General features: G+C 41.8%; 1 pseudogene; it reads right to left on the bottom strand.

The window, feature by feature from the left end:
- Positions 1-16,855: 16,855 nt before the first annotated feature.
- On the bottom strand, positions 16,856-20,079 carry LOC129044421 (uncharacterized protein C2orf27A-like; annotated as a pseudogene).
- Between the last annotated feature and the right edge of the window lie 299 nt (positions 20,080-20,378).

Raw genomic sequence — 20,378 nt, 5'->3', positions numbered from 1 at the left:
TCTCTATTCAATAAATGGTGCTGGGAAAACTGGCTAGCCACACCCAGAAGAATGAAATTGAACCTCTACCCCTCACCATATACAAAAATGAACTCAGGATGGATTAAAGACTTATATGTGAGACCTCCAGCTATAAAAATCCTCAAAGAAAACCTAGGAAATACTCTACTGGACATCAGCCTTGGGAAAAAATTTATGACTAAGTGCTCAAAAGCAGTTTCAACAGAAACAAAATGGACAATTGGGACCTGGTCAAATGGGAGGGTTTCTGCACAGCAAAAGACACTATCACCAGAGTAAGCAGACAACCTACAGAATGGGAGAAATTCTCAGCAAACTATGTATCTGACAAAGGACTAATATCCAGCATCTGTAAGTAACTTAAATCAATAAGCAAAAAGGAACCGCATTAAAAAGTGAACAAAGGACGTGAACAGATATTTCTCAAAGGAAGACATACAAGCAGCCAACAAACATGGAAAAATGTTCCACGTCACTAATCATCACAGAAATTCAAATCAAAACCACACTTAGATACCTTCTCACACCAGACAGAATAGCTATCATTAAAAAGTCAAAAAATAACAGATATTTATGAGATTGTGGGAAAAAAGGAATGCACTGTTGGTAGGAAAGTAAATTAGTCTGAACCCTGTGGAAAGCAGTTTGGAGATTTCTGAAAGAACTAAAAATAGAACTACAATTTGACCCAGCAATCCCATTACTGACTATATGCCCAAAAGAAAATTAATTTTTCTACCAAAAACACACATGCACTTGTATGTTTATCTCAGTGCTATTCACAATAGCAAAGAAATGGAATCAAACTCAGTGCCCATCATTGGTGGATTGGATAAGGAAAATATGGGCCATATACACCAGGGAATACCAGAACACTATGCAGCTATATAAAAGAATAAAAGCATGTCCTTTGCAGCAACATGGATGTAGCTGGAGGCCATTATCCTAAGTGAATTAACACAGAAACAGAAAACCAAATACCACACGTTCTGACTAATAAGTGGGAACTAAACATTGGGTAGACGTGGACATAAAGATGGAAGCAACAGACTCTGGGGACTTCAAAAGTGGGGGGGGGGAGGGAGGAGGGGAGGTAAGGATTGAAAATTACCTACTGTGTACTATGTTCACTATTTGGGTGATGGGATCAAGAGAAGCCCAAACCTCAGCATCACATAACATAGCCATGTAACAAACCTTCACATGTACTCCCAAATCTCAATTTTTTAACCGGATTGAGGAAGGTGTCTCAATTGATAGAGGTTTATTTAGCCAAGTTTGAGGATGTGCCTGAGTAAAACACAAGCCACAGGAGCATCTGTGACTTGTGGTTTCCAAAGAAGGTTTTGGGAACTCAATATTTAAAGGAGGAAGAACAAGCAGGGGGAAAAAGGAGGGCAGGTAGGCAGTGAAGCAAATGCTTGCATTCTTGTGTGGCCCTGATTAGCATCAGGATATCTACATTTTACATAGGAAAGGAGGGAGCAGAGGAAACAGTTAATTATGCGTTCATCTCGCATTCAGTAAATCTTCATTTTACATAAGGTAAAGTAAGCATGTGAATAGAGGGAGTGGAGTAGAGGAAAAGTCAATGATTCATTCATCTCAGGATAGGCAGAGGGATGATTTCTGGTCCTGACCTTGTCCCAGAACTATGAAAATAAGCTGGTAATTGAGATTGTCAGTGTGAAATTGAGCCCATTCACTTTTAGGGATAGTTTATAGGTGGGATGTGCATTCTGAAAGATTTAGGGGCTCACAGCAAATTGTGAGGGAGGACATCTGAGGAGACATGCAGCCTTCTGTCACTGTGGGAACCTGGCTTATGGATGAGGCTATGACACAGTGTTGTGAAGTTATAGCTCTATGTTTGAGAACAAGGAAGGCACTGTTGCATAACTCATTCCCAAGATTAATTTTCCCTTTGACACAGTGAGCTTGGGGTTGGGGTCTCTCTTCTCTTTTCTCTCACAAAATCATATGGGAACATTCCAGAAAATGTGAAGTTCTGCACTCACTGTTAAATAAAAATGACCAGGAGAGCCATGGGTAAGCTCCCTCCTCAGTCATCAGGACCGCAACAGAGAACTTTCCCCTGTGTGGACAGGGTCCTGAACTCTGCAGGATCCCGTGGGGACACAAGTGCCAAGATAGAGGCGCTCATTCAGCCAGGCACAGTGTCTCACCCCTGTAATGTCAGCTACACTGGAGGCTGAGGTCGCCCTGAGGCCAGGATTTCAAGACCAGCCTGGGCAACATAGCAAGATCCCATATCTAAAAATAAAATTAGCCAGGTGTGGTGGCATGCACCTGTAATCCTAGTTACTTGGGAAGGAGGCTGAGGTGGGAGGATTGCTTGAGCCTAGGGGTTGGAGGCTACAATGAGCTAGGATTACACCACTGCACTCCAGTCTGGGCAACAGTAAGACTACATAAGTAACAACAACCAACCACTTCTGTGTTTTGAGTGTAAATTACCATAGCCTTTGTAACAGAAATTAGGCAGCAACTTTTATCATTCAAAATGCATAAGCAATTTGGCCAAGCAATTGTACTTCTAGATTATTTATTTATTTATTTATTTATTTATTTATTCATTATTGGGACAGAGTCTCACTCTGTTCCCCAGACTGGAGTGCAGTGACATGATCTCAGCTCACTGCAACCTCTGCCTCATGGGTTCAGGCAATTGTCCTACCTCAGCCTCCTGAGTAGCTGGTGCCACAAGTGCGCATCACCATACCTAGCTAATTTTTGTATTTTTTATAGAAACAGGGTTTTGCCATGTTGGCCAGGCTGGTCTCAAACTTCTGACCTCAGGTGATCCACCCACCTCAACCTCCCAAAGTGCTGGGATTACAGGCACTAGGTCCCTAATTTAGAGCCATATTCTTTAATGTCTAAAAGCCCTCTTGCATATTTATTACTGCATTGTTTGAACTTAAATATCCACAACAGGATAACAGGAAAATTAAACAGTTAATTGCACTATGGCACATCCATCTGTTAACAAAATGAAATTAATCTCTTTGTACTGTGGTGGAAAGATTTTCTGAACATAGTTCAGGTAAAAAAAAGACCACTGTTGAATAATGCTTCTGGTATAACACAATGTGTTTGAAAATGTACATAATACACTGTAATATCCAATGCATACCTCTATCAAAGTAAATATATTTTATTCTAGGGTAATTATTAAAACATTAAGAAATACTCTTTAATCATATATGTTAAAACTTGTAGAAAATCAATAACATACAAGTAAAGAAGATCAAGAAGCCAAAAAAAGTAATTCCAAGTATAGAAAGCATGGTGAAAACTGATGGAAGAAAACTGCAGAAATTTAAAATGCAAAATTAAAATACAGCCCTATAATTCATGATACATAATTCTTCATTGAACCCCGAATCTGTCAGGACATATGTGTGATCTTGGATAATGCATTCAACCTCCTCGACACTGAATTTTCTTGACTGTAAAATGTTTTAGAGATGTTCCTCACCTGGTTGCATGAAGCACATCCGTGTGTGTTAAGGCACTTCCCATAGCATCTGCGACACAGAACAGCGGCAGCTGTGCTCTTCGTGGTCCCTGCACACAGACCCACAGCAGAATGTTGTGTGTTTTTTTTATATATAAAAGGCTTTGAAAATGTCCCATAGCTTCCTCAGTAACTGACTGTCAAAAGGGGCAGCCTTCAAAAGTAGAATTCTGGCAAATGTCTTCAAAAGACACAAAATTCTGGCAATGGGCACATTTCCCCCTCCCACCTTGCTCTTCTGGATGGATCCATTCTCTCCCACAGCATAGTCATTTTCTTCCACTCCACAGTAAAAATTGTCCTTCTACTGGCAAGAGTGACATAAGTGATATGCGGAAATTTCTTTCCAAGACTGCTTGGAGAAGCTTCCTCTGCCTGCTTCTCTTTGGCCACCTCCAGGGCTGCTCTGTCATCCCCAACAGCATGGACCTCACTGCAGTCACTCTGGAAGCTTCCCTCTAAAGGAAGCTTGTGCAGGAAACATCATGCATCGAGCAGCATGGGGACAGGGGCTGGCCAGCTGGGCAGGGCTCACACTCCTGACACCCAGACTCCAGGATACTCCTCTGTCCCCACCCAGGGCAGATCCCTGCCCTAAAAGTTTTCCCTCTCATGTCCAGCAAATGCTGCACGGAGCCCTGGAATTCTATGTGGAAAGCTAGGAAGAGGGAGGGCTGAAATGAGGATGTAATCATCCTTTCCAAAGAGGTCAGTCCAGTACTACCCTGTGCCTCTGGGCAAGCTCTCCAGGCTGAGGGAACAGGAGCAGGGGTTATGTTGGGTGAAGGTGGAAATGAGGGACCTCCCAGGAAGTGTAGAATATTCCACTACGGACACCTCATACCCTTCCAGGATTAGACCTTGAGGCCTGGAGATCCCCAGGCAATTAGTATTGAAGGTCAAAAGGCCAATGACAGGAATAGGAAGGCCCACTGTGTCATTCACAAAGCACTTCCAAACCCATCACCACAGGTGACCGTCACAACAACCCTGTGAGACCTGCAGGGCAGGGGCTCTCACAAAGGAGGTGTCGGGAATGTCAAGATTTTAACACCTTCTCCCAGTCAGGCTCAGGAAATGCTGTCCCAGCACTGACCTATATTCCCTATGCTTCCTCCCACAAAACAGCTTAGGGTGACTGCCAACTTGTGGGCAGAGACCCTCACTTTCCATTCCCCATGGGGGCTGTGCAGTGGGGAGGACAAGGCCCCCTCCTCTGACTGTCTTCTCCAAGACCCTGTTTTCTGAGGAAGGTCACTCTGGGAACTATTGGCCTCTGCAGATGGGGGCCGGGACCATGTGGAAAGATGACGTGAAGGTCACACCTGGCAGGGACCAGCACTGGAGGGCAAACCTCGCCTTTAAAAACTCACACTTTTTATTTTAAATTTATTTTTATTTTTAATTTCTATGAGTACATAGTAGGTGTATATATTTATGGGGTACATGAGATAGTTTGACACAGGCATGCAATGTGTAATAATCACATCAGGGTAAATGGGGCATTCATCACCTCAAGCAAGGGAAATGCCAGATGCTTATAAAACCATCAGATCATGTGAGAACTCACTTAATATCATGAGAACAGCATGGGGGAAACTGCTGCCATGATTCAGTTACCTCTCACTGGGTCCCTCCCATGACACATGAAGATTATGGAAATTACAGTTCAAGATGAGATTTGGGTGGCAACACAGCCAAACCATATCACCTTATAAAATTAATAATGTGGAAATAGCAGTGGGCCTGAGGCCTGGCCCCTGCCCTTTGATGCCCCCTCTTGGGGAGGGCCTGGCTTCTGTGCCATGCAGAAACTTCCCTGTGCTTCTTGTGGGCTTGGGGTGAGCCAGGTCCTCCTGGGGGAGCTGGGCACTGTGGGACAGGAGGGTCCCTGCCCTGCGGTCTCCATTTGCCTCCTTACCCCATCAACGAAACACCAGAGGGGCCAACACAGCAAACCTCAATGCATGGCCCTTCCTGGATCATAGGTGCGCAGGGCCCCCTGAGCTGCCCTGGGGCAGAACACTGGGCAGTGGCCAGTGCTTCCTCAACAACTCCCCCATGCACAGATGCCTGGTGGACACACTTCCTTTAACCCTGCTCAGCTGGAGCTCAGCCCTCCTCCTAGTACCTCTGCCTCCTCCTCCAGGGCAGGAAAAGAAAACCCAACTCCAAACCCATGGAGAATCTCCATCTTGGGCGAGGCCCTGGCTGAGACTCAACCTCTTGTCAGCCCCTCGAGGAGCTCCATCTTTCCCTGTTTCCCTGCCCCATGGGACCCTGGGCCTCTGGGAAAGAGTTGAGAGTGTCGTCCGCTCAGCAGGTACCGCATGATCTTTGTGAAGGATTTGTGTTATACTTGCTCCTGGTGGGATAGGAGCCTCCGGAGCTGGGCAGTATTTGGGCTGCAGAAAACTGAGAAGCCCCTGACCCATCATGCATCAGAGCCCACCCTCTAGATGTGGAGCCGTCAGCTGGAAGAGCTGGGCAGTGGCAGGGGACCTGTGACCCTGAGGCCTTCCTCCCTTCCATCAGGTGACCCTACCATGTGGCCTCAGCTCTAGGGAGCTGGGCCCTAGCTGGAGGCACTGCACAGCAGCATCCTGGGTAAAGGTGCCAGGAGGGCAGGCCTGCCTTTGAGGCTGTGAGGCAGGGCTGAGGCAGGCAGTGGCCAATGGAGGGAATGGGGTGGGTGCTGAGGGGCTACATGGCCATCTCCTAGACATGGGGTCGGGCTGGGGGACATGGGATGGGCAGACACTGCCATCTAGACTTCATTGGCCCATCTGTGGGCTGGGAGGGCAGCTGGGAATGTGGCCAGCTGGGAAGTAGGAGGACTCTTGGGGAAGTGACAGTCACCTGCATGAACTCAGGGCTAGAGGGCTGTGGCTCTGGGACACACAGGGTGGCCAGGGGGAGGCTGCCGTGCCCTCTGCTGTTGGGGATGAAAGGTGTCTGCCTTGAAGTGAAAGGGTCCCTGTTCAGCTCTGGGCTCCTGTGGGACCCTCAGCAGGGATGTCCTGAAGCCTCCTAAAAAGCTGGAATGCAAGGAAGGTGCCTTGCCTGGATGTCAGGATCACCCAGCCAGGGTGGCCTTCCCATGACCTGACTGTGTGTGGCCCTGGGGGTTGCTGTCCGCCTACCCTGCAGGGAGTGCCTCTCCTCGGCCATCAGCTGATCCAGTGCCTAGGTGTCTTCCTCTGGCAGATACAGGAGGAGGATGGCAGTTAGACAGCTCATGTCCCTGTGGTAGCCCATCTCCTGCAAGAGCCAGAGTCACCATGGAAGCATGTCACCTGAGAGGGCTGAGGCCATCTGGGAGGACTCATGTCACTGGAGAGGACAGAGGTCACCTGGGAGACCTCCCTCAGGCCCTAGGGGATTTAGGGTGCAGATTCTGCATCCCTCCCCTGACCCTGGGCATGAGGACTAAGCAAGTCCCCCAGAACTCAGTTGAAAAGGGACCTGGAGGGACTTCTGCAGTGAGTGTCCAAACTCACATGGTCCAAAGGGGCACGGGGAAGGATCATTCAAGTCCCCTATCCTGGGCCAGGCTGGGAAGGCCAGTGTGCCAGGCCTGGGGCAGCACCTGTGAACTGCACCCACCACAAGGGCAGGCAGTGGGCCACTGATCACCACATAGTGGGTCCTGCGATGGCCCAGGGGCTGCCTGACAGGCACAGGAGGGTGGCTGGGTCCAGACCCCATGTGCGCAGCCCATGGAGTGATCTCAGTGGCTCTCCCTGCCTGGAATGGTCTGGGAAGTGGGGGCCAAGCAGGAACAGCCACCTGGGTGACCTCCTCCCTGTCTACTGTGCTCCTACATGGTTAAGGCAAAGGGGAAATTGGATCCCTGACAGGTTTCCAATAAAAAGCCTTCCTCAGGTTGCAAACTCATTTCATGAAAAGAGCCTGGCCCCATCAGGCACCTCAGCAACTTGTCAAACATGTCTCCTGCAAGGACTATCCTGTGTGCAACACTGCTAAGCTCCTTGTTTGGGGCAACACCAGGAGGGGAGGGTCATTTCTTCTTCTGAGACATGGTGGTTGAGTCCAGGTGACATCAACAGTCTGGGCCCTGACCCCTTTCCATCTCAGCGGGACCCCTTGAAACACCAGCTTCCCTTCCTTGCTTGGGTGTCCACGCCAGCAGTTCTACCTACTACATTATTACAGCCAGATCAGGATAAATGTCCTCTCTCTGGAATAAATTCAATGACCACTGTTCTTTGAGTATTATTTATCTTAAATTATTGTTTTAATTAGAAATATATCTAACTTATATTAGCCAAATTTCCTTTCAATGTAACCAAATTTATTTTAAATGAAAATTAAATATTTACCTTCTGTTATCAAGCATTCTATGAATACAAAATGTTTATTTTTTTCAACTTTAGAAGAAATTGAAAATGTCTACATGCTACTAATCTAAAAATACAGGCTCTAGGTTTATATGGTGTTAACCTTTCTTCCAAAATTTAAGGAATAGATATTTAAATGCCATCCACTTTGTTTTAAAATACATAAAATGTTTTAAGATTTTGACCTCAAAATTTACAGTAGCACAGCTACTCCGTAATGAATAAACCACAAAATAAAAACAAAGAAAGATTCTACAGACCAGTCTAACCAACAATACAATTATAAACTAGTGGTTCAAATAACAAAAACCAATTTCAATGACAAATGCATGGTATGAAAACCCTGCAAAGGTCAAGTCAAATATATTATACTTGAATGAAATTATGAGTTGAGAGTAGGAAATCTATGTTTAACCAAACAAATTAAATAATGTTTATGAGGAAATTATACTGCTAATGTTTTATTATTTGGCAAGCTATTCAGTGGAACACAAAGATATTCTTAATGAAGTCAAAAATATATTTTAAAATGTTACCAAAGTGGATTAAAAAATAATGAGGACATGAATAACTTTAAAAAGTATTCAGGGATAAAGAGAGAAAAATAAATTTACATTTCATGCATACATAAAATATATTTAAAAAGTTGTGTTTTTTGGTTGCTCGGATAAAGGGAGCAGATATTTAAATTCCATGCCTTTCATTTTAAAGTTTAGAAAATGCTTATAGCTTTCCACACTGACATTTATACTAACACAGTTAATCTAATCGAGTGATAACAAAATCAAAACAAGCAGAATTCTCTTGACCAATCTATTTTCTTGATTTTTAAAAGTAAATGTACTCTCAAAGAAACAAAACTATTATTCGTGGTTTCTGTTATTTGAAAATATTTACTGATCATTTACCTTACACCAAGTGATCTCCAGCTCATGGAAAAATATGTAAAGTTGCCCAGGTTCATTCAGCTTAAACTCTTCTGAAGGAGAAAAGAAGCAATGGAGTAGGGACATTAAAGCAGGAGTGTGGTGATATGGCTGAGACTTCTACTTGTACACTGTGGTAGCTGTGTGGAGAATGGATTGAAAAAAGGGCAATGAAAAAAGCTTAAATTAGTATCAAATATGGCAATCCGATAATTTTAAGGGTCCTTGTAATAAGAATGTATAATAGTTCTCATTATTTCCCCAAGAAATCTCTGCACTTGGCCTTGTGAGGGAAGCGCTATAGTTACCAAGTGGTGGGGGTGGGAAGGTGAATTTGAAACAACATTTGGAATTACTACACTTTAAAGGTAAAGCTGGCAGGAATTCCACACACATCGGATCTGAAAATATGTGTGTGTGTGTGTGTGTGTGTGTGTGTGTGTTTGTGAGTGTGTGAAGCAGGGAGAGAGAGCAAGAGTGAGAGTGAGCAAGAGAGAGAGGAGAGAGAGGGAGAGAATCAGACAGATACAGAAAGAGAGTGACAGAGCTACAGAAACAGAATTAAAAGGGGACACCAAGAATATTGAGCTGAGAAACTATAAAATGGGAGTTGCCATTAAACAGAATGGGGAAGAGCAAATTTGGGGAGTTTCAGTGGCTCCATATAGACATATTAATTTTGAGATTCCTAAGTGACATCCACGTGGATAAGTCAGGGAGTGTTGGGTGTAGTGTCCAGTGTTTAGGTGTAATATGAAATATCAGGAAATTAATGACACAAAAATTAATAAGAAAGCAAAGATAAGAAAGATAAGAAGTCAAAGTCCTGAGCCTAATGGTCCTCTAACATTTAAAAAATTGTAAAGATGAAACCTGCAAAAAAGGACTAGGGGTAATTATCAAAAACGTGGTGGGGGAAAGTAGGTTAAGTGTTCTGGAATTCTATAAAAAAAGTTTTACAAAGAGAAGGTGGAGATCAACTGTGTGAAATGCTGCTGATATATAAATTAAGATGAAGGCTGAGGAGTTATGGTTCAATTTATAATTTAACAATATGGATCGCACTTATGTTTTGATACGAGCAGCTTCGTTGGAGTGAGTAGGTGAGAAACCATATTGGAGTGGTTGCTGAAATGAAAGTCTGATCTCTGGATTCTTAAGGAAAAATTTTATTGGACTGCAGAGGCATAAATTTGATTTTTAATTCTGGAGTCAGGATGTGCTCAGTAAACATGTGCCAATCAATGCCTCCTCACATTTTTTTTTTTAGCTAGGTATTCTGTTATCTTTTAATAATATAATAATTACCTGCAAAACCTACACCCATTTTGCAGCAAACCACCATGACACATGTATACCTATATAACAAACCTGCATGTTCTGCACATTTATCCCAGAACTTAAAGTATGTATATATATACACATATATATGTGTATATATATGTGTGTATATATACACATATATATGTGTATATATATGTGTGTATATATACACATATATATGTGTATATATGTATATATATGTGTGTATATATACGTATATATGTATATATACATATATGTATATATACACACATATATATACGTATATATATACATATATATGTGTGTATATATACATATATATATATATATATATATATATAAAGAAAAAGAAAACGCAGCCAAGTGTGGTGGCTCATGACTGTAATCCCAGCACTTTGGGAGGCTGAGACAGGTGGACCATCTGAGGTCAGGATTGAGAACAGCCTGGCCAACATGGTGAAACACTGTCTTTACTAAAAATACAAAAATTAGCCGGGCGTGGTGGGGGACACCTGTACTTCCAGCTACTTGAGAGGCCAAGGCAGGAGAATCACTTGAACCTGGAAGGCAAAGACTGCAGTGAGCTAAGATCATGCCACAGCACTACAGCCTGGGTGACAGGGCGAGACTGTCTCAAAAAGAAAAACAAAAACAAAAAAACACCCATTTAATTGGCAAACGTTATAAAGACTGATACTAGAGGTTGTTGGAGGGGACTTTGTTCCACATAATATTGTGTGAGTTGCCGATGGACAAGTAAGATGGTAAAATGCCTTTGAAAAACTGACCATACCGGCTATACTTAAATATTCAGATACCAAACATCCAGAAATTCCATCTTGTCATTTATTTCCACAAGAAAAAACAAGAGACTTGTATTAAAATATCCATTTCTATTAAAAATAATCACACTAGTTTTCCCGAAATTTTTTTATTAATAGCTCTTGTTTTCAGCAGTACAACTTCTAATATACATGTGTATATACACTTAATATATGTATATATATACACATATACATATATTATATATAATATACATAATATATAATATATAATATACATAATATATATTATATTATATATTTATACATATCATTATATATAATATATTATATATTTATAAATATTATATATCATATATCATATCATATATAACATATATGACATATATCATATATATTATATTATAAATCATATATATGATATATGACATATATATTATATAATATATATCATGTATGATATATAATATATGATATATATTATATATCACTATATATAATATATAATGATTATATACAATGATTATATATTATATATCATATATGATATATATTATATATAAACATAATATATATTATATATGATATAATATATAATATATAAATATATAATATATATTTATTTATTATAATTTATTATATTTTATATATTTGTAAATATATTTATATATTTTATATATCTATAAATATATTTATATATTTATAGATGTTTATAAATATAGATATAGAAATATATTTATATATTTTTATATATTTATAAATATATTTTATATAGATTATATATTTCTTTATTATAATTTATTATAATAAATCATTATATATTATATACATAATATATTATACATATATGTATAATATATATAAAAATATATTATCTATTCATATATAATATATATAAAAATATATATTTATATATCATATATATAAAAAACATATTATATATTTACATATAATACATATTATATACAGTTGTGTATATATACATATATACATAATTTATATGCAAATACATATATGTATATGTATAATATACATATATATCTGTGTTGTATATATACATATGTAATCTATAATATATTATATGCAAATTATGTATAATTTGCATATAATACAAATTATACGTATACATATATGTATTTGCACATATGTATATGTATATATGCATATATGTATATGTATATATGTATATGTATACAAATTATACATATATGGATTTGCATATAAATTATGTACATATTATACATAATTTGCATATAATATGCAAATTATGTATAATATATACATAATTTATATGCAAATACGTATATGTATATGTATAATATATATGTGTTGTATATATACACGTATAATATATCATATATTACATAATATATGATATATAATATATATAATATATGATATGTTATATGTATAATATATGTTATATATGTCATATATAATATATAATATACAATATATTATATAATATATAATATAATTTACAATATATTATATATTATATATTATATATTATATATTATATATGACATATATAGTATATTATATAATATATAATATATAATATATAATATATAATATATAATATATCTAATATAGAATATATTATATTATATAATATATAATATATAATAGCATATAATAATATATAATATATATTATACAGAATATATATCTTATATATAATATATTATACATAATATATAACATATCTCATATATAATATACTATATATTATATATAACATAGTATACAATATATTATATATAATATGTTACATATTATATAATATATTACATATGTATATGTGTATATATTAGACATATATGTATATTATACATATACATATGTGTATATATACACATATGTATATATGTACATATATACGCACATGTATATATGTTATATATACACACGTGTATGTATGTTATATATACACGCACGTGTATGTATGTTATATATACGCACGTGTATGTGTGTTATATATACGCATATGTATGTGTGTTATATATATGCATATGTATGTTTGTTATATATATACGCATATATATGTGTGTTATATATACACATATATATGTATGTTATATATATGCATATGTATGTATGTATATATACATACGTATGTATCCATACTATATGTATGTACGGATATACTATATGTATGTATGGATATACTATATGTATGTATGGATATATCCATACTATATGTATGGATGGATATATACATAATGTATGTATGTATGGATATATACATAATATGTGTATGGATGGATATATGCATAATATATGTGTATATATTAGGCAGAGTTTTGCTCTTGTTTCCCAGGCTGGAGGGCAATGGTGCAATCTCGGCTCACTGCCACCTCCACCTCCTGGGTTCAAGCAATTGTTCTGCCTCTGTCTCCCGAGTAGCTGGGACTACAGGCATGTGCCACCATCCTTGGCTAATTTTGTATTTTTGGTAGAGATGGGGTTTCACCATGTTGGTCAGGCTGGTCTCGAACTCCTAACCTCAGGTTATCCACCTGCCTCGGCCTCCCAAAGTGCTGGGATTACAGGTGTGAGCCACTGTGCCCGGCCTATTTTGTATTTTTTAATGTACCACACTCTAAGAACACACATTTTAAATCAATTTGTACATTCGGTGCCTAGAACAAAACCAGCATTTTGTAGATTCCAAGGAATTATTTGTTGTATAAATAGTGAATAACTTAAATAAGTTATTATTTATAACATCTATATACAAACAATATATTACCTCAGAATACAGTGATAACATTTGTTATGTATAAAATGATTTCAATCTCAGTTAAAAAATATTTTTTGCATGAGTTATTGTCATATACAGATGGTCACATTGTTTTGTTTATATGAAAATGTTTGTAACTACTATGGACACTTTTGTTACTTAAGCCTTTTGGTCTTGCTGCCGTAGCAAATACTGTGCCTCTTAAGAACATGAACGTGTTTTACTTCATTTTTTAGCAGATTTCTTAATGAAATATATACCATACTATTTTGTTTAACACATAAGAAGACACCCTGTCAGAAGCAAAGAGACATCTACTCCACCATTACCACCCATCTCTCTGCTAATGTGGCTGCTGAAGATGTTACCTAGAGCAGAGGACTTTGTGTTCAACCTAAGCACTTTATATCCTTTATCTTCAATTGGGTAGGAGATAAAATAATTCAGCAGCAATAAAAGTCACACTTCTTAAAGTTGCAGTCTCACCAATGCACCACAGTGTAGCAGTCTGTCTTGTGAGGTATCACCTGGAGTTCTTCATCTCACCACCAAGATGATTAAGGAACAGGGACACACGGGTGAGGTTGGAGTGAAAGTTTAATAAGCAAAAGGAGGAGGTTCTCTGCAGCAGACAAGGGGGTCCGAGTGGATTGCCGTTTTTACAGTTGAATCAAAAAGCTTTTATAAGAAACTCCTCTCTGCTATGTATAAAACTGTCTGCACAATTCCCTTTATATGTCCAGCGGTGCATATGTCTCTAGTCAAGCACAAAGTGGGCTTCTCTTGTTTCTATAACTCGGTTTGTTTTAGGTAAGCCCCCCTCCTCCCTGTGCAAGTTCCCACAGAGGCCACCATGTACATGCCTGAAAAAGGGAGGAAAATTTTTCCTGGGAGCTTGCCAATTACACTAAGGACAGAAGGCATCTGTGCTGGACCCTGCATGCTTATCTGTTCGGGGCTTATCTGTAGGTGCAGTAGTTGTGATTTTTCAGGCAGACAGCTTCCCTGAGGACCAGTCTCTTACTTGTTTACTCAACGAATTTTCCTTTCCTTCTCCCTCAACATTATACAGCAAAACAGAGTACACTTCTCTTTCCCAGGAAATCAGTGTTGGTACTCCACTCTGAATACTTGTATTATTAGATTTCTTAGAAAAAAAATATTTGGGATCATAATTTAGATGCCATCAAACAACGAACAAAAATATGCTACTTTGTTTCCCTCTCTTCTCTTGTTACCAGACAATAGCTAGTTTTCTTTTCTCTCCAACTCCTATTTTCTGTGCTTCTACCTGATTTTTAAAAAAACTTCTATACATTTCCAATCTTAGTATAGCAGACATTAAATATGTGGTCAAACTACATACATAAGAAGAGTTGAATTATATAATTATATTCAAGCATTTTAAAATAACTCCCCTTCAGTTTGTTTTGCAGTTATTTTACATAATCATATGTCTTCCTGCTATACGTCCCAACCCAGTGGTTGTCAAGCTCTGCTTTGTTTTCTAATTGCATCAGAATTATCCACAATTCTTTTTTTTTTTTTTTTTTTTTTGAGATGGAGTCTTACTGTTGCCTGGGCTGGAGTGCAGTGGCCTGATCTCAGCTCACTGTCATCTCTGCCTCCCTGATTCAAGTGATTCTCCTGCCTCAGCCTCCCAAGTAGCTGGGACTACAGGTGTGCACCACCATGCCTGGCTATTTTTTGTATTTTTAGTAGAGATGAGGTTTCACCATGTTGGCCAGGCTGGTTTTGAATTCCTGACCTCTAGTGATCCACTGCCTGGGCCTCCCAAAGTAAGAATTATCCAAAATTCTTATGATAAATATGGGTAAATCAGCACAACTCATGATTTAAGAAATAAAAATTTCCAAGAGAAGAACCCCAGGATTATGCATTGAAAATGTCTCCCTCAGGTGGTTCTTATGTGATATGTGGTCTGAGTTTAAAATGCAAGGAAAATTACCTTGCCTGCCCTCCAGTTGGCCCTCATGTCCAGATGTCCCTCTTCCCCTTTCTCATTGTGCTCTCTCCTTCTGTGCCTTTGTTCTATTCTCCCTCCACTTCTCATCCAGATGCCAAGCCCTCTTCCATCAATTGTCCTAAAACTCCAAATGGTCAGTTGCCTCTAAACTTCCCTCTGTCCCATGAACAAGTTATGCAGGCAAATGCAGAATTTAAGCTTGGACCAAGCTGAATCAAGAGCTGCAATTAAAGATTTCCCTAAGCCCAGAGGGGACCAGCGAATATGTATAGAAGATTTTGGATTTCCTCTGAATGCATAAGGCTCTGAGTAACCTGATGCTATACACTAAATGTTATTGTCCCCCTCAAATTCAAGTGTGGAAATCTAATTCCCTATGTGATGATATTTGGAGGTAGGGCCTTGGGCAATGATTAGATCATGAAGGCAGGGACCACATGAGTGGGATTAGTAGACCCTATTGAAGGCACCATGGAGAGCTCCATCATCCCTTCTGTCATGTGAGGACATGGTAGAAACACGGCTGGCTATGAACCACAAAGCAAGCCCACACCAGACATGGAATCTGCTAACCACTTGACCTTGAATTTTGCCATCTCCAGAACTGAGAGAAACAAATTTGTTCATAAGCTTCCTCATCTATGGCATTCTGTTTTGACCCCAGATTAGCTAAAAACACCAAAATATCAACTTCTACACCAAATTCTGGAAATGGATGCTAAAACTTTGATGGCAAAAGGTGACTGATCTGCCTGACAAATGAACCTACATGATCCCTCTTTCCACAAAGCTGGAGGGAGAGTCAACACAAGCAAAAATAGGTCAAAGTCTTCTGAAAGCCATACCTGAAGGGTTTTCAATATCACTTGATCAGATGGTAATTTAATCACACAAAGAACCACAACAAAACACACAACTATCAGAGGTTTTCAATGCCACCTCAAAAACACCATCTATAATATTAGGGAGTGAAAGAAGTCATGGAAGTTTCAAAAAATCAAACTTTATTTCAGTGTTATGGTAGAAATTTGAAATTCTTAGTTAAGCTATGAATAAATCCTTGGGCAGGTGCAGGCATGGAGATTCTAGGGTGCAGCTGCTGAGTTTAAAAGCTTCCTTTGGAGATGCCCCCTGGCCCCCTCAACCCCTGTCTGCCTGTCTAGAAGGGGCCATCCTGGGCAGCACATTAGAGGCAAATGGCCCAGATGCCCAGCTGAGGGCAAACCTCCATGCCTGGAGGAGGAGGTCGCCTCTGGGAGCAGGAGGACCTGCTGGAACGCCTGCTCACAGGCTCCTTTTCTTGCTCTCCAGCACCTCCTGCAGGCAGGCAAACACCCCCAGCAGCAGTAGCAGCAGGCCCTTCAGCAGCAGGGCTGCTGCTCTGCTCAGTGAGAGAAGTTCCTCTCCAGTGAGGCAGAGGAGCCCAGGTTGCACACTCTGGTCTCTGCCTCCATATCTTCCACCGTGCCCAGGACTGGGAGCAGTGTGGGAGTTGCTGGCTGGAGCTGTGCTGGTCACCCCCTCTCTGCCACCTCTAGCTCCAGCCACACTTTCAGCTCCAGGGCTGAGGCCGGTGGCTCTACAGGAGGTGCCATGAAGTCAGGCAGCTTCTCACTGGGCTTGTCCTGGGCAGTCCCAGGGCAGCGGCAGGAGGGCCCTGGAGATTCCTCTAGCTCCAGCACTGTCCTGGAGGGGGCTCTGCCCCTGGTGCTGGCACTGGCTCAACAGCTGGAACTGGAAATAGCTGTATTTCTGCACCTGAGGCAGGAGCTGAAAAAGGGGAGAGGTCACCAATATCACTCACTTTCCACTGGAATTTCCAAACATGAAAACAACCTCACTGAATTTAAAGGAGTTTCAGCCTGAAAACATTGTCCCTGGAAAGACTTCCAGACTGCAGTTGACCTCACCATGTGCCTGTGTCTCAATGAGCTCCAGAGGCTCCAGCTGGACAAGGACAATGTGCAGATGTGGCCCTGGTGGGATCACTGGTGAGGCCTGGCCTGTTAGCTCCATCTGGGGCCTGGTGTCTACCTGGTGACTCCTGTGCTGTGGTACCTGGGGGGCTTCTGCCAAATGGCCAGAGGCATCTGGGGTGAGGGATGAGCCTACAAGGGCATCATCGGAAAAGAAAGGCTCTCACTCTCGCCATTCCTGAAGCAGGAGCCTTGAGATGTGGGGATGCAGCACAAGAACATCTTGCTCTCTTGAGCATCTCCCGCCAAGTGAGCCGGCTATGGGGCTAACTCTAGGATGTGGGTGCCTGGTTATCGGAATTCACTTTTTTTTTTTTTTTTTGAGACATAGTCTCATTCTGTTGGCCAGGCTGGAGTGCAGTGGCATGATCTCGGCTCACTGCAACATCCGCCTACTGGGTTCAATCAATTCTCCTGCCTCAGTCTCCTGAGTAGCTGGGATTACAGGCATGAGACATGCACCACCACACCTGACTAGTTTTTTTGTGATTGTTTTTGTTGTTGTTGTTGTCATTGTTGTTGTTTTTAAGACAGAGTCTCGCTCTCTCGCCCAGGCTGGATGGAGTGCAATGGCGCTATCTTGGCTCACTGCAAGCTCCGTGTCCCGGGTTCATGCCATTCTCCTGCGTCAGCCTCCCGAGTAGCTGGGACTACAGGCGCCCACCACTACGCCCGGCTAATTTTTGTATTTTTAGTAGAGACGGGGTTTCACTGTGTTAGCCAGGTTGGTCTCAATCTCCTGCCTTGTTTGTTTTTTGTATTTTTAGTAGACATGTGGTTTTACCATATTGGTCAGGCTGGTCTCGATCTCCTGATTTCATGATCCTCCTGCCTCAGCCTCCCAAAGTGCTGGGATTACAGGTGTGAGCCACCGTGCCTGGCCTGGTTACCAGAATTCTAAGTTCTCTTAGGGTCTGTTGCCAAGGAAGTGAGGTCACTTCTTTAAGGTTCCATCCCCTCGGCCTCCTCCTTCCAGAAGACCTACTCAGGACCCCAGTGGGCTGCTGACTGCTCACCTTTCCCACAGGTCAACTCCTTACCTGTACACAGTTATGTCCACCCAGGGCCTGCTTGGACACCTGCACGTGATGTTCATCAGGGGCCTAGGAATCCACTTGGGGCCTGGGATCCTACAGGGGCCTAATGTTACCCTGCAGATTGGGTAGCTACCTGGGGACTGCGGTTGACTTGCGGGCTAATGTCCACCTGGGGACTGGTTATTCACCTGAGGCCTGATGCATACCTGGGGCTGAATGTCCCCCTCAGGGTGAATTCCACCTCAGGCCTGTATGTCCACCTGGGGCCTGATGTCTGCCTTAGATCTATGTCCCACTGGGGCCTTGTGTTTACCGGGGACTCGTATCCAGCTGTGGCCTGATGGCCTACTGCATCCTATTGCTCACCTACGGCCTGGTGTCTACCTGGGGCTTGGTGATCCCCTGGGAGCTGGATATCAACCTGGGGCCTGGGTGTCCACTTAAGGCCTGATGAGTGCCTGGGGCCTGATTGTCCACCTGGGAACTGAGTGTCCACCTTGGGTCTGATGTCTACCTGAATTTAGGTATCTACGTAAGTCTTGGTGTCTACCTGTGGCCTGATGTCCACATGAGTCTGGGGTTCAGTTGGGGCCTGCTGTACATCTGGGACCTTGGTGTCTACTGAGGCCTGATGTCTACCTGGTGACTGCCACCCTCTTGAGGCCTGATATCCACCTGGGAATGGTTTATCCATGGGAATGTTTATGTCTGCCTGGGGCTGGATGTTGCCCAGGGGCTAGATGTCCACCTGTGGCCCTGAGTCCACCTAGGGCCTGATGTCCACCTGGGGCATGGTGTTCACCTGAGACCCGGGTGTTTATATAGGGCCTGATGTCCAGCTGGTGCCTAGGTGTCCACTGGGGGCCTTGTGTTAACCTGGGGACTGGTATCCATCTGGGTCCTAATGACCACCTGGGTTGAATTATTCACCTAGAGCTTGGTATTCACTTAGGGCTTGAGTGTCAGCCTTGGACCTGGTGTCCACCTGGGCCTTGGGTATCAAACTAGGAATTTGGTGTCCAGTTGAGACATCATTTGCACCTGGGGTCTGAGTGTTCTCATGAGGCCAGATGACCACTGGGGGCCTGAATGTCAACCTGGTGTCTGAAATTCACTGGAGGCCTAGGTATCCACCTGGGGTCTGACGTCCATCTGGGACTAGGTGTCAACATGTGGCCTGATGTAAACCTCTAGTTCAGTGTCCACCTTGGGCCTGATGTCCACTGGGGGACTGATGTTTACCTTCGATCTGATGTTTACCTGGAAACGGTGTATTCACCCATGGCCTGATGGTTACCTGGGGTTGAATGTCCAACTGTGGCCAGATGTGCACCCAGAACCTGGGCATCCACCTGGGGCCTGATGCTCAGCTGGGGCCTGGAGTTCACCGGAGGCATGATGTCTACCTGAAGCTTAATGTTCATCTGAGTGCTGGATGTTCACCTGGGGCCTGATATCCACCTGGAGCCCAAGGACCCTTCTCAGGCCTGATGTCCACAAGTTGGCCTGGTATTCATCTGGGGCCTTCATGTTAACCTGTGGCCTAATGTACTCCTGGGTTCTAGTGTCCTCTTGGGACCTGATGTCTACCAGGATCCTGGTATCCACCTGGGGCCTGGTATCCACCTAGGGCTTGATATTCACCTGGGGCCTAGGAATCCACTTCATAACTGGTGCCCATTGGGGTCCTGATGTT

Source organism: Pongo pygmaeus, chromosome 13 (genome assembly GCF_028885625.2).
Source record: "Pongo pygmaeus isolate AG05252 chromosome 13, NHGRI_mPonPyg2-v2.0_pri, whole genome shotgun sequence".
Taxonomy (NCBI): Eukaryota; Metazoa; Chordata; class Mammalia; order Primates; family Hominidae; genus Pongo; species Pongo pygmaeus.
Note: the sequence above shows the minus strand (reverse complement) of the source record. Positions and strands in the feature narration are given on the sequence as shown.